The sequence below is a fragment of the Oncorhynchus mykiss genome, chromosome 6 (genome assembly GCF_057628025.1).
Source record: "Oncorhynchus mykiss isolate SJ-2025 chromosome 6, ASM5762802v1, whole genome shotgun sequence".
Taxonomy (NCBI): Eukaryota; Metazoa; Chordata; class Actinopteri; order Salmoniformes; family Salmonidae; genus Oncorhynchus; species Oncorhynchus mykiss.
In genome coordinates this window covers 24922927-24937459 of record NC_143027.1, presented here as the reverse complement: position 1 = coordinate 24937459, position 14533 = coordinate 24922927, and the positions used below count along the sequence as shown (strand labels likewise).

General features: G+C 42.8%; 1 protein-coding gene across 3 annotated transcripts in view; it reads right to left on the bottom strand.

The window, feature by feature from the left end:
• LOC110525587 (syntaxin-2) overlaps positions 1–14533 on the bottom strand; it is a 146773-nt gene that overhangs the window by 112946 nt on the left and 19294 nt on the right. The gene's annotated exons all lie outside the window — the stretch shown is intronic.

Below are 14533 nucleotides of genomic sequence, written 5' to 3'. Positions count from 1 at the left end.
GAGGCAGCTTGCCTACCTCCGCAACACAAACAGACATCTTCACCCAGGCTTTTCTTACCCTGCCCCATGCCCCCTGTCCGATAGGCCACACAGGCCTTACTCAACCACCATAGGGACTGGTGCTCAACATCCCCGCTCCCCCTCAGTCTCACGTCTTTACAGTGTGTATCAGTCATGTACAGTTTTAGCCCACGGCTGCTCATTTTCTGTTTTTACCTCTGCAATAGCCTCGGGAATAAATCTTTCTGCTCTATAAATGCTCCATAAATTTGAGCAACACTGACTTCATGACTGAAAGTCAAAGTTGGTTCTTCATCATCAGATACGTATGCTTGTCAGTGGCCACATTCACTGTAAACATGAAATGTGGTCTAGAACATTATATGTTCATGAATGATTCATGAGTGCAATTTTGTTGCAAGGTAGAATAGCACTGACTCACTGTAAGTAGCAAGGCATGTAGGCAAAGGATGTGAGAGTATAGTATTTCTGGAACATAAGGACAAATTATTCTATCAACTGTGATTGCCAGGACTGAAGAGTAGGTCTCCCTATATACCTTCATTAGAATGAATAAAGTCATAGACTCGCTATATCAAGACCTATATTTGTATGAATCTCTGGCTCAGGCAGGCTCCAGTGGAGGACCATTTGTACAGAGCTCATCCTGGACTGTGGCCCAGGGTTAGGAAATATTTACTTGCTGAAATAAGAACACGTCATATGTAGCTCGAGTCCAGCAGGTGTAATGACTCAATTTAGGATGTCATGTCTGCCTCTTTAATTCATTTTAGCCAAGGGCAAAGCTAATTCAATCCAGTTTATTGAAGCTTCGTTATGCTATTACCCAGTGCCCCTGCTCATTGTGACTTGTCCATGGACAGCGGAGACTGTAGAGAAGAGAGAAGGCTTATACCTAACCCATAGACTTCACCTTACAGACACTGCAGCCTTGAAGACAACCTACCAACCAAAGTGTTAGGATGAACCGCTGAGAAATGAGAATGATCACGCAGTAGCACAGTGGGGGGGGGGGGGGGGGGAGCTTTTCTTCCTAATTATGTTTGAAATTCCACTTGATCGGTGCCTGCAAATCAATGAATCCCTCCACACAAACACAAAGCATTTAACACCACATCACATTAGCAGGCAATTATCATAGTCAGAATTAAAAGTGCTGTGGAACCGACCGCGTGTCACAAACAGCAAACTGGCAGAGTGTGTGTCTGCTCCTCTCCCTGCCAATACCACGCTGTAATCAACGGCCAGTTAGTCCCATTCACCTTACACAGACAGGGCAACGCTGCAGCTCATCACCATGGACAGACAGAGGAACAATAACATACACTGGATCCTGTGTCTCTCACATCACACGTCCTGCTCTAGTCTAAAGTATCATGTCCTTCTGGGTTGCCATTGGAAGCAAGGAGTAGTCTATCAATCAATTACACTAGCCAATATTAAAATTATATCTGTCTCATATCTCACAACAAGAATCTCAGAGAGTCTTTCTGACTCCAGACCCAAATTTGAACAGCAACTAAAATACATGTGTGGTTGATATGTTTGGAAATTCCACCTGGTGCAAATGTAAGTATATGAGAGGAACATCTAACAAGGACATGGTTATAGGCTACATTACACATATCAAAAAGGCCTAACAAAACATGCCAAGCTAACTTGACAATGAGAGGGATGCGTATGTGCTTCATTCATAGGTGGAGTAACACAGCACACTCTAGCAGAGAGTGGTCAGATCAGGCAGAAAATAAACTAAACTGAGCCGGCCGGGGACAGGCAGACATAGAGATTGAACCTGCAGAGATAAGCTTTTTCATTACAATGCAAATCCTGTCTCTAATCGCCGCTGCCTCAGCTAGACTCTGGCCAGACCCCAGAGACCACCATAATCATGCACCTCCACTGGCCTGGCGTGACGTGCCACCTCTAGGGGACACTAACAGACTGTTCAAACTAAAGCTATCCCCCTCATCTCTCTGTTGTGACTGGAGCCTCAGGAAAGACATGCAATACCTTTGGACCAAATCAAGAATCAGATCAAATAAAATGTTATTGGTCGCATACACATATTTTGCAGATGTTATCGCAGGTGCAGCGAAAAGCATTGCTATTGTTTCTAGCTCCAACAGTGCAGTAATAACTAACAATACACACAAAATATTTCAAATAATTAACAGAACGAGCCATATCAGAGTCCGGAATATATACAGTACCAGTCAAAAGTTTGGACACACCTACTCATTCAAGGGTTTTTCTTTATTTATACTATTTTCTACATTTTAGAATAATAGTGAATACATCAAAACTATGAAATAACACATATAGAGTCATGTGGTAACCAAAAAAGTGTTAAACAAATTCAAATATATTTTAGATTTTAGATTCTTCAAAGTAGCCACCCTTTGCCTTGATGACAGCTTTGCACACTCTTGGGATTCTCTCAACCAGTTTCATGAGGCAGTCACCTGGAATTCATTTCAATTAACAGGTGTGCCTTGTTAAAAGTTAATTTGTGGAATTTCTCTCCTTCTTAACGCGTTTGAGCCAATCAGTTGTGTTGTGACAAGGTAGGGGTGGTACACAGAAGATAGCCCTATTTGGTAAAAGACCAAGTCCATATTAAGGCAAGAACATCTGAAATAAGCAAAGAGAAATAACAGTCCATCAAAGGGTGGCTACAACATGGTTACTACATGATTCCATACGTGTTATTTCATAGTTTTGATGTCTTCACTATTATTATACAATGTAGAAAATAGTTTTTAAAAAATAAAGAAAAACCATTGAATAAGTAGATGTGTCCAAACTTTTGACTGGTACTGTATATACAGTTGAAGTCAGAAGTTTACATACACTTAGGTTGGAGTCATTAAAACTCCTTTTTCAACCACTCCAACAAATTTCTTGTTAACAAACAACTTCCAAAGTTGTGGCAAAATGGCTTAAGGACAACAAAGTCAAGGCATTGGAGTGGCCATCACAAAGCCCTGACCTCAATCCTATAGAACATTTGTGGGTAGAGCAAGGAGGCCTTACACCAGCTCTGTCAGGAGGAATGGGCCAAAATTCACCCAATTTATTGTGGGAAGCTTGTGGAAGGCTACCCGAAACGTTTGACCCAAGTTAAACCATATAAAGGCAATGCTACTAATTGAGTGTATGTAAACTTCTGACCCACTGGGAATGTGATGAAAGAAATAAAAACTGAAATAAATAATTCTCTCTACTATTATTCTGACATTTCACATTCTAAAAATAAAGTGGTGATCCTAACTTACCTAAGACCGGGAATTTCTACTAGGATTAAATGTCAGGAATTGTGAAAAACTGAGTGTAAATGTATTTGGCTAAGGTGTATGTAAACTTCCGACTTGGGGGAAAAAAGTATTTAGTCAGCCACCAATTGTGCAAGTTCTCCCACTTAAAAAGATGAGAGAGGCCTGTAATTTTCATCATAGGTACACTTCAACTATGACAGACAAAATGAGAGAAAAGAAAATCACATTGTAGGATTTTTAATGAATTTATTTGCAAATTATGGTGGAAAATAAGTATTTGGTCAATAACAAAAGTTTATCTCAATACTTTGTTATATACCCTTTGTTGGCAATGACAGAGGTCAAACGTTTTCTGTAAGTCTTCACAAGGTTTTCACACACTGTTGCTGGTATTTTGGCCCATTCCTCCATGCAGATCTCCTCTAGAGCAGTGATGTTTTTGGGACTGTTGCTGGGCAACACGGACTTTCAACTCCCTCCAAAGATTTTCTATGGTGTTGAGATCTGGAGACTGGCTAGGCCACTCCAGGACCTTGAAATGCTTCTTACGAAGCCACTCCTTCGTTGCCCGGGCGGTGTGTTTGGGATCATTGTCATGCTGAAAGACCCAGCCATGTTTCATCTTCAATGCCCTTGCTGATGGAAGGAGGTTTTCACTCAAAATCTCACGATACATGGCCCCATTCTTTCCTTTACACGGATCAGTCGTCCTGGTCCCTTTGCAGAAAAACAGCCCCAAAGCATGATGTTTCCACCCCCATGCTTCACAGTAGGTATGGTGTTCTTTGGATGCAACTCAGCATTCTTTGTCCTCCAAACACGACGAGTTTAGTTTTTACCAAAAAGTTATATTTTGTTTTCATCTGACCATATGACATTCTCCCAATCTTCTTCTGGATCATCCAAATGCTCTCTAGCAAACTTCAGACGGGCCTGGACATGTACTGGCTTAAGCAGGGGGACACGTCTGGCACTGCAGGATTTGAGTCCCTGGCGGCGTAGTGTGTTACTGATGGTAGGCTTTGTTACTTTGGTCCCAGCTCTCTGTAGGTCATTCACTAGGTCCCCCCGTGTGTGGTTCTGGGATTTTTGCACACCGTTCTTGTGATCATTTTGACCCCACGGGGTGAGATCTTGCGTGGAGCCCCAGATCGAAGGAGATTATCAGTGGTCTTGTATGTCTTCCATTTCCTAATAATTGCTCCCACAGTTGATTTCTTCAAACCAACCTCCTTACCTATTGCAGATTCAGTCTTCCCAGCCTGGTGCAGGTCTACAATTTTGTTTTTGGTGTCCTTTGACAGCTCTTTGGTCTTGGCCATAGTGGAGTTTGGAGTGTGACTGTTTGAGGTTGTGGACAGGTGTCTTTTATACTGATAACAAGTTCAAACAGGTGCCATTAATACAGGTAACGAGTGGACTGAATAAAATAAATTAAAAACATTTTAAATGTCTCCCACACTTCTAAAACCAAAGTTGGTTGTTGATCAAGTCGAATATGTAACTTGGCCACTCAGAAATGTCGCGTTGGTAAGCAACTCCAGTGTATATTTGGCCTTCTGTTTTAGGCTATTGTCCTGCTGAAAGGTGAATTTGTCACCCAGTGTCTGATGGAAAGCCCCAAACATAACACTTTTTATTCAGGGCAAAAAGTACAATTATTTGCAGTATTACTTTAGTGCCTTATTGCAAACAGGATGCATGTTTTGGAATTTTGGAATTCTGTACAGGCTTCCTTCTTTTCATTTGTCATGTAGGTTAATATTGTGGAGTAACTACAATACATCTTGAGTTTTCTCCTATCACAGCTATTAAACTCTGCAACTGTTTTAAAGTCACCACTGGCCTCACTTTAATGGTTGGTTTCCTTCCTCTCCAGCATCTGAGTTAGGAAGGACTCCTGTATCTTTGTAGTGACTGGGTCTATTGATACACCATCCAAGGTTGACTTAATAACTTCAACATGCTCAAAGATATATTTTCTTAGCCCATCTTCCAATAGGTGCCCTTCTTTTTTTCTGTTTTTTAACCTTTATTTAACTAGGCAAGTCAGAACAAATTCTTATTTTCAATGACGGCCTAGGAACAGTGGGTTAACTGCCTTGTTCAGGGGCAGAAAGACAGATTTTTATCTTGTCAGTTCGGGGAGTCGATCTTGCAACCTTTCGGTTACTAGTCCAACGCTCTAACCACTAGGCTACCTGTTGCAAGATCGACCGTACAGATAATTGTATGTGTGGGGTACAGAAGTGAGGTAGTCATTAAAACATAATGTTAAACACCATTATTGCACACAGAGAGAGTCCATGCAACATATTATGTGACTTCTGAAGCACATTTTTACTCCTGAATTATTTAGGCTTGTCATAACAAAGAGGTTGAATATTTAAGACATTTCAGCTTTTTCATTTTTTATTCATTTCTAAATATTTCTAAAAACATAATTCCACTTTGACATTATGGGGTATTGTGTGTAGGCCAGTGACACAACATCTAAATGTAATCCATTTTAAATTCAGGCTGTAACACAACAAAATGTTGGAAAAGTCAAGGGGTGTGAATACTTTCTGAAGGCACTGTACATGTGAAGTGGATAAAACAGTGTGTAAAAATCCTTAGTGACCAGTGTTCAATGACAATGTACATAGAGCAACAGACAGAAGACCCTGACTTCTCCAACCCAGTGACAATCTGCTGACTGAGAAAAGCTCTATGGAACTGAACCCCAACCTTTTTTCAAACCTGGAACTTGAACACATCGTGGGCCAGGCCACGGCTCAGCACATACGCAACTTCTTCCACGACCCATTGGTCGGACTCTGACCAAACGCCACAGCTCATTGACAAATCAATACTTGTTTTTTGACTAAATTGCTAGTTCGAGTCAGATGTAGTCATGTGCCACCCTATCTTAGGTTTAAATGTGATTTTTTTTCTTGTTCATCCTTTGATCTTACTGTTGCACTTATGAATTTGGGTGCTGCCTGTACTTTCCCTCTCAGAGTGAACCCGTGTTCACCCCACTGGTCCCTTGCAGCTATCACACATACAGTCTTGCCTCAGGAGTCCCCTCTTCCTCCTCCCTAGGCAGTCTCCTCTCCTCTTCTCTCCTCCCCAGTCAGAGTCTCTTCTTCTCTACCCTCCTCCCCAGGGAGAGTCACCTTTCCTTTCCTCTCCTCCCTAGGCAGACTCCTCTCCTCCCATCCCCTCTCCTCTTCTCTCCTCCCCAGTCAGAGTCTCTTCTTCTCTACCCTCCTCCCCAGGGAGAGTCACCTTTCCTTTCCTCTCCTCCCTAGGCAGTCTCCTCTCCTCTTCTCTCCTCCCCAGTCAGAGTCTCTTCTTCTCTACCCTCCTCCCCAGGGAGAGTCACCTTTCCTTTCCTCTCCTCCCTAGGCAGACTCCTCTCCTCCCATCCCCTCCCCTCTCCTCTCTTCCTCAGTCAGTCTCCTCCCCAGCCAGCACTACATTCTCATTAAGACAATCACTGGCCTAACTACGACAGTGACACTGATAGAGCAGTAGCATCAGAAGAAGCCTATGCATGCAGTCTCACCACACCACACCACAGACAAGTCCAAACAATTCAACCCAAAACTTTGTAGCAGTCGAGTGATATGCATTTGAGTGTCTTTTTCTATCACACTGTTTTGTTTACCTTTTTTTATATGCATGTAAAACATTCTAGCAACACAATAATTATCATATTTGACTTATTCAGGACACCAGGTTTGATTGAATAGGACCCCTGATTTCTGGGTAACAACATTTAGAGAGCATCCATCAGATGTTCTGTCCCAACAGCACAATCAGTCAAGCCCTCTGAGTGGATACCCCCAGTTCGACTCCAAATGAATCAATTATGAATTGGTTCAGGCCCGATCCCTGAGGTGATTTACTAGCGGCTCTTCTCTGCTCTGGCCTGCAGCACACATACACCGGCCAGCTAGCGGATACCACGACCTACTCACAGCTAAACTGCTGCGTAACATAACGACAGCTGGCACAACATATGGACATTTTCATGTAAAAAGCCCCATGAGCACTAACATGTGAAGTTCATAGAAGCACATCAAATTTGGTGTCAAATGAAAGCTAAGAGTCTATATTTTTGAAAGATTAAGGCATATATACTTGTTTCAACCATTCTCCATCCCAAAAATGGGGAATACGCAAAGACGTATTGGAAAAAGGGTCTTAGAAAACATCTAGCAGAAAAAGTCTTAAAACGTATTAGAAATACATAAAAACATAATAATTTTAAAGTAACAACCCCTGACAACTAATATCAACATTTATACGATGTTTTATTTGGTTTATGTGAAAGTCTGGACAATATCTCTCTCTCTCCATCTCCCTCACCGTCTCCGTCTCTCCCTCCCTCTGTCTCTCCCTCCCTCTTTCTCTCTCCCTCCCCCTCTCTCTGTTTCTCCGTCCCTCTCTCTCTGTCTCTCCCTCCCTCTCTCTATGTCTCTCCATCTCTGTCTTTTTGTCTCTCTCTCCCTTCCTCCCTCGCTCTGTTTTTGTCTCTCCCTCCCTCTCTGACTCTCTCTCCCTCCCTCTCTCTCCCTCTCTTTGTCTCTCCCTCGCTCTGTCTCTCCCTCGCTCTCTGTCTCTCCCTCGCTCTCTCACTGTATCTCGCTCTCTCTCTCCAATTTGCTTTATTGGCATGATGTAACAATGTACATATTGCCAAAGCTTACTTTGGACATTTACAATATGAAAATAATAAGAATCAAAATTGTCAACGGGACAGAAGTAACAACAATAGCCAAGGGTCAAAATAACCATACATTGAACAATAACAATAAGCATACAGTAGAGGACATGTGCAGGTTGATTGGTCTGTCAGACACTGTCCCTCAACCCTTGGCAGGCAGCAATGTAGAGCGCTGCCAACCCACAGCTCTCTGCGTCCTCCCACAACAGAACGGGTAGCCTACTCTCATCAGAGAGGTAATTGAAACCTTGAATAAGGGTTTCAAATTTGGGGAAATGACACTATCTAATTGTTTTGTATAGTTCACATTTTGTCAGGAAATGTAGCTCCGACTCAGGTTCTGCTGCTGTGCAGTGGTTGCACAGCCTTTCCTCTACAGGGAGCCATGTTTTCCTGTGTCGACCCTTCTCAATGGCAAGGCTGTGCTCACTGAGCCTGTACTTTGTCAAGGTTTTGATCAGTAATCATGGTCAAATAGTTAGCCAAGTGTACTGTCAATTTGTGGCCAGATAGCACTGCATTTTGCTTTGTGCTTGTGCTTCCAAATAGTAGAACACGTTTGTGAACTCAGCCCCAGGAACATCTCTCTCTCTCTCTCTCTCTCTCTCTCTCTCTCTCTCTCTCTCTCTCTCTCTCTCTCTCTCCCTCTCTCTCTCTCTCTCGGTAGTGTAACTTCTCCCCCGTAACACCTACCCATGAGCCCCCTCTGTTTCCACCATCCGACACCGGACATCCATAGACTTTGAAAAGTAGTTGAAATTTAGTCAGTCCAGATCTGAACCAATCATAGACGTCTGTTTCACAAGTTTGGACAGCACAGTACAGCAAAATAAAGAAAAGTAGAGTATAGGTCAGTACAGTACATTAGAGTAGAGTTTAGTACAGTAGAGAACAGTACAGTACATTAGAGTAGAGTTTAGTACAGTAGAGAACAGTACAGTACATTAGAGTAGAGTTTAGTACAGTAGAGAACAGTACAGTACATTAGAGTAGAGTTTAGTACAGTAGAGAACAGTACAGTACATTATAGTAGAGTTTAGTACAGTAGAGAACAGTACAGTACATTAGAGTAGAGTTTAGTACAGTAGAGAACAGTACAGTACATTAGAGTAGAGTTTAGTACAGTAGAGAACAGTACAGTACATTAGAGTAGAGTTTAGTACAGTAGAGAACAGTACAGTAGTGCACACAGTACATTATAATTTACTGTACTGTACTTAACTCTACTCTATTGTACTTTACTATACTGTATTGAACTTTAATGTAGTACTGTACTCTACTGTGCTGTACTGTACTTTTATGTCCAAAGTTGTGAAACATAGACGTCTATGATTTGTTCAGATTTAGTCTGGTCCAAGCCAACAAAATGTGGTCTTGTTTAGTGGCAGAGCTCATTAAAATAATAGCCAGTGTGTAGAATAATACCCAAATATGCAAAAGAGGATATTGCATTTGTTTTACCTTTGTGTACCTACTTAAGATGCATCACCATTAACAGAATGACATTCATAATTATGCATTTCTGTATAGTACAGATCAGGGACTGTGATATAATTCTGTTACCGGGTGTTAATCCACTTCACTTACTGTACAATAACTAAAATACATTTTTCCAAAGTCAAGGTATCAGAGCTGACACCCCATTCTTTCTGCAGACATCTTTGAATCTTCATTCTGAGTAGATATTTAAGAGACCTTTTGGAAAAGGTGGTCACAGGGGGAGATTTTACCGTCATTCTGTTACCAAACTTTACATCTGCACTGTTCTTCCATTGAATGTGTTTTTGTAACATTTTCAGTGGAAATTGTTAAAAGTAGTACCTGTGCACAGAGTTGTATGGTTTGTTTAACTTCGCAATGGTTTGTGTTTGGGGTACTTTTAAAGTGAAGATTCAACGTCTCGACGTCATTCTGATTCCGTGGAATTGCCCATATCCACTTACATCTCATTTACAGTGCCTTGCGAAAGTATTCGGCCCCCTTGAACTTTGCGACCTTTTGCCACATTTCAGGCTTCAAACATAAAGATATAAAACTGTATTTTTTTGTGAAGAATCAACAACAAGTGGGACACAATCATGAAGTGGAACGACATTTATTGGATATTTCTAACTTTTTTAACAAATCAAAAACTGAAAAATTGGGCGTGCAAAATTATTCAGCCCCTTTATTTTCAGTGCAGCAAACTCTCTCCAGAAGTTCAGTGAGGATCTCTGAATGATCCAATGTTGACCTAAATGACTAATGATGATAAATACAATCCACCTGTGTGTAATCAAGTCTCCGTATAAATGCACCTGCACTGTGATAGTCTCAGAGGTCCGTTAAAAGCGCAGAGAGCATCATGAAGAACAAGGAACATACCAGGCAGGTCCGAGATACTGTTGTGAAGAAGTTTAAAGCCGGATTTGGATACAAAAAGATTTCCCAAGCTTTAAACATCCCAAGGAGCACTGTGCAAGCGATAATATTGAAATGGAAGGAGTATCAGACCACTGCAAATCTACCAAGACCTGGCCGTCCCTCTAAACTTTCAGCTCATACAAGGAGAAGACTGATCAGAGATGCAGCCAAGAGGCCCATGATCACTCTGGATGAACTGCAGAGATCTACAGCTGAGGTGGGAGACTCTGTCCATAGGACAACAATCAGTCGTATATTGCACAAATCTGGCCTTTATGGAAGAGTGGCAAGAAGAAAGCCATTTCTTAAAGATATCCATAAAAAGTGTTGTTTAAAGTTTGCCACAAGCCACCTGGGAGACACACCAAACATGTGGAAGAAGGTGCTCTGGTCAGATGAAACCAAAAATTGAACTTTTTGGCAACAATGCAAAACGTTATGTTTGGCGTAAAAGCAACACAGCTGAACACACCATCCCCACTGTCAAACATGGTGGTGGCAGCATCATGGTTTGGGCCTGCTTTTCTTCAGCAGGGACAGGGGAGATGGTTAAAATTGATGGGAAGATGGATGGAGCCAAATACAGGACCATTCTGGAAGAAAACCTGATGGAGTCTGCAAAAGACCTGAGACTGGGACGGAGATTTGTCTTCCAAACAAGACAATGATCCAAAACATAAAGCAAAATCCACAATGGAATGGTTCAAAAATAAACATATCCAGGTGTTAGAATGGCCAAGTCAAAGTCCAGACCTGAATCCAATCGAGAATCTGTGGAAAGAACTGAAAACTGCTGTTCACAAATGCTCTCCATCCAACCTTACTGAGCTCGAGCTGTTTTGCAAGGAGGAATGAGAAAAAATGTCAGTCTCTCGATGTGCAAAACTGATAGAGACATACCCCAAGCGACTTACAGCTGTAATCGCAGCAAAAGGTGGCGCTACAAAGTATTAACTTAAGGGGGCTGAATAATTTTGCACGCCCAATTTTTCAGTTTTTGATTTGTTAAAAAAGTTTGAAATATCCAATAAATGTCGTTCCACTTCATGATTGTGTCCCACTTGTTGTTGATTCTTCACAAAAAAATACAGTTTTATATCTTTATGTTTGAAGCCTGAAATGTGGCAAAAGGTCGCAAAGTTCAAGGGGGCCGAATACTTTCGCAAGGCACTGTACATTGCATGTTATGTGCTCAGGGGAGCATAACGCAAACATGTGCACATATGGTTTTGTGTGTGTGTACACTGATATGCTGTGTAAATGTACACACACAAAAACAGACCCACATACACACACTTGTGTATCCAGTAGCTTAGGGTCGAGTGTGTAGAGATAGGAATTACAAATCATGGATGAACCGGGTTTGCAAATCTACGGTACAATTAAATCTGCTCGCATACGTAGGAAAAGCCCTGCCGCTTTTCAGCAGCTGGGGGAAAAAAGAGGACAAAAATCACTTGCTTGCCTTATCATGCACCGGACAGGTTCACAGCAACAATGACGGGGGTGATGATGATGCACTTTCACTGACTGGGCTGTCTACTGCCGTCATCTTTACAGAGCTGCTTTCCCAGGCAGAGAAGATGCTGTTGCGTAATCCTGGACACGGACCCTTCTGTTCATATCACTAATACCTCCCACCATGGCAGCCAGGGCCGGTCACGTGCTGCCGCCAGGCCAGCCCACAACAGCAGCAGTAATACAGGGCTCCAGTTGTTACTACAGCCTATGCTCAGTCATCAGAGAAAGCAGTGAGCGCTCAGGGCCACGCTCCTCTCCTCTCACATAACCCATCCTCCCGCCTCCACTGAGGGGCCAGCCTTGACCTACGTCTCTGCATCAGTCTCAGCGTCATTCAGCACTGTTCCAGCTGCTCCCACTGTACGGTCCACCACACCACCACAGCATCCTAGCTAGCACAGGAGGAGCACTGACCCTCGCACGCTTAGCTTACATAACGCTTCTATCGTTAAGATGCAAGCAGGACAAAACCTTGACACGTAGAGTGCTGTACTGCTGCTGTACTGCTGCTGGCTTCACTGCCTGCATTAGGCTGCATGATATACTGTAGGACTGACACAGTCAACCATTTTATTTCACTCAGCTTGGAAGCACCACAGTGCCTCTCACAATACAGTCGTTTCATCACTGAAAGAGGGGCACATGGAGCATTTTAATAGGATTGTAGCTCGACAAACCCTCCCCCTAAAATTATCATTGAGTCATGTAATTTTGTTGGCATGAAATGGCATAAAAATTATCATTTCTTCCACTGAACAGGAAACTTCTATTTGAGTCATTTGATTTTCAAGCTTGGTGATTACAAGTCCTTTCTGTTAAATGGCTACCAGTGTACTACAGTACATAGTAAAGAGGAAAGCAGCTTGGTGTCTGTTCAGGGATAGTAACTGGAATGATACATTTCCATGTTTCCTTGTCTAGGTGGGCAGGTGGAGCTGTGAATGAGGAATGTTTCCTTGTCAAGGTGGGCAGGTGGAGCTGTGAATGAGGAATGTTTCCTTGTCAAGGTGGGCAGGTGGAGCTGTGAATGAGGAATGTTTCCTTGTCTAGGTGGGCAGGTGGAGCTGTTAATGGGGAATGTTTCCTTGTCTAGGTGGGCAGGTGGAGCTGTGAATGGGGAATGTTTCCTTGTCTAGGTGGGCAGGTAGAGCTGTGAATGGGGAATGTTTCCTTGTCAAGGTGGGCAGGTGGAGCTGTGAATGAGGAATGTTTCCTTGTCAAGGTGGGCAGGTGGAGCTGTGAATAGGGAATGTTTCCTTGTCAAGGTGGGCAGGTGGAACTGTGAATGGGGAATGTTTCCTTGTCTAGGTGGGCAGGTGGAGCTGTGAATGGGGAATGTTTCCTTGTCTAGGTGGGCAGGTGGAGCTGTGAATGGGGAATGTTTCCTTGTCAAGGTGGGCAGGTGGAACTGTGAATGGGGAATGTTTCCTTGTCTAGGTGGGCAGGTGGAGCTGTGAATGGGGAATGTTTCCTTGTCAAGGTGGGCAGGTGGAGCTGTGAATGAGGAATGTTTCCTTGTCTAGGTGGGCAGGTGGAGCTGTGAATGAGGAATGTTTCCATGTCTAGGTGGGAAGGTGGAGCTGTGAATGGGGAATGTTTCCTTGTCTAGGTGGGCAGGTGGAGCTGTGAATAATGAATGTTTCCTTGTCTAGGTGGGCAGGTGGAGCTGTGAATGGGGAATGTTTCCTTGTCTAGGTGGGCAGGTGGAGCTGTGAATGGGGAATGTTTCCTTGTCAAGGTGGGCAGGTGGAGCTGTGAATGGGGATGTTTCCTTGTCTAGGTGGGCAGGTGGAGCTGTGAATGGGGATAGGCGGTGGAGGGCTACTCTCTCACGCACAGGTGATTGGTGGAGGATGACAGCCCTAATTATGGGACTTCTGAGAAGCGACCTTGGGAGGCAGAGAGAACTCATTCACACACATAAAAGCATACGCACACACACACACACACACATTCTCTGTCTCACACACACACTAAAATATAGTTATTCTTTCCTTCATCTCATCTCTGCTATTACTTAGTGTTGCTCAATGCTGAATGAATCCCTGAGAAGACACACCAATGCCAGCCCCTGGGACATCCCAGTTAAACAATGTCCTCTAACCACCAACTTACAAACCACACTCTGTTGTGCCCTAATTCAGCAAGTCATTGCAAATTAAACACTGACCTCCCTAAATGATTCAACCCCCTTAACACAAACTGTAATACCAAGAGTCGTCTAATTTCTCAAGTGTTGTACACTAACACATTGACCACTAATAAAACACTCAGTTCCCAAATTATCCATTAAAACTGACCAATAGGCTTTCCCCTAATTACCATATCCCATATTAATTCCCCTAACGTTAACAATCAATTTCCCCAACACACCAACACAATGTATCTTCACTAGCATACAGTATTAGCATGGAACTTTACTAGCACAAATACCATAGTTTGGCTTCTTATTGACATTTCCCCAAACACACTACAGTCCCTAAAGTCTTCACTACCACACTACACAAATACTAATGTCCTCCAATAATTTCAACTCCAGAGCACAGGATTCCTATACAACATACTTCCAGATCCTCTCATTCATGCTAAAGCT